This window comes from Arachis duranensis, chromosome 1, assembly GCF_000817695.3.
Source record: "Arachis duranensis cultivar V14167 chromosome 1, aradu.V14167.gnm2.J7QH, whole genome shotgun sequence".
Classification (NCBI taxonomy): Eukaryota; Viridiplantae; Streptophyta; class Magnoliopsida; order Fabales; family Fabaceae; genus Arachis; species Arachis duranensis.
Genome location: NC_029772.3, coordinates 9,367,431 through 9,368,277, shown reverse-complemented (window position 1 = coordinate 9,368,277; position 847 = coordinate 9,367,431).

The window sequence follows — 847 nt, the reverse complement described above, 5'->3', positions numbered from 1 at the left end:
AAGCCGAATACTCCTTACTCATTACTTTATTTATTATCTCTGAGACTGATAGCATGTCATTTTATAGTGAGTATTACATTCTGAAAATTAATTGGAACACATTAGCATTTGTTCTTGAATAAGACACATGACCTATGTTAATACCGAATTTGGATTTTTTAAATTTTAAATTTTCACTTGTGATTTTTCACCTTTGAATAGTTTTTTCCTCATATTTTTTTTTATCCTACTTATGAAATAAATGGTAAGAGATTAACTTAAGACTCTAAAGTGAAATTCAAAATTTAAAAAATTTAAATCCGTTAATACCATATGAGTTTGTATGCTCCAAAAGAAACTACTCAATAATATTTAACTTAAAAAAAAAATTAAGAAATAATGGTGTATTTAATTTGTATTTTTATTTTTAGAATTTTGTAAAGAAAAACCAAAAGGTCAAAACAAAGAACAAAATTTATTATTTTTACCTTTTTTTTAAACCTTAAAAATATAAAACATCAAAAAAAAATACAACCCATTTTTAAAACACAATTTTGAGTTCCGAAAACAATCTTTTTTTGCCAGAAACATCTTAAACATTCTGGAAAAATCAGTCATCAGCATCAAGCATATATTAAAATAAGAAAAAATCTTGTTTTGTCTATAATGTAAAATAGTTTCTTCTTCCATTACTATATCTATCACCAATTTATTGTTTTTTCTCTTGTTTCTTTTCTCTTTCTTACTCCATGACAGAAAGAAATCAAAGAATGCCTCTTAAAATAATACACAACAATGATATGAAAAGCCAAATCATTTTTTATCATAATTTTCAAAACCTGTTTTTTTTTTTATTCTCCTTCCTTTT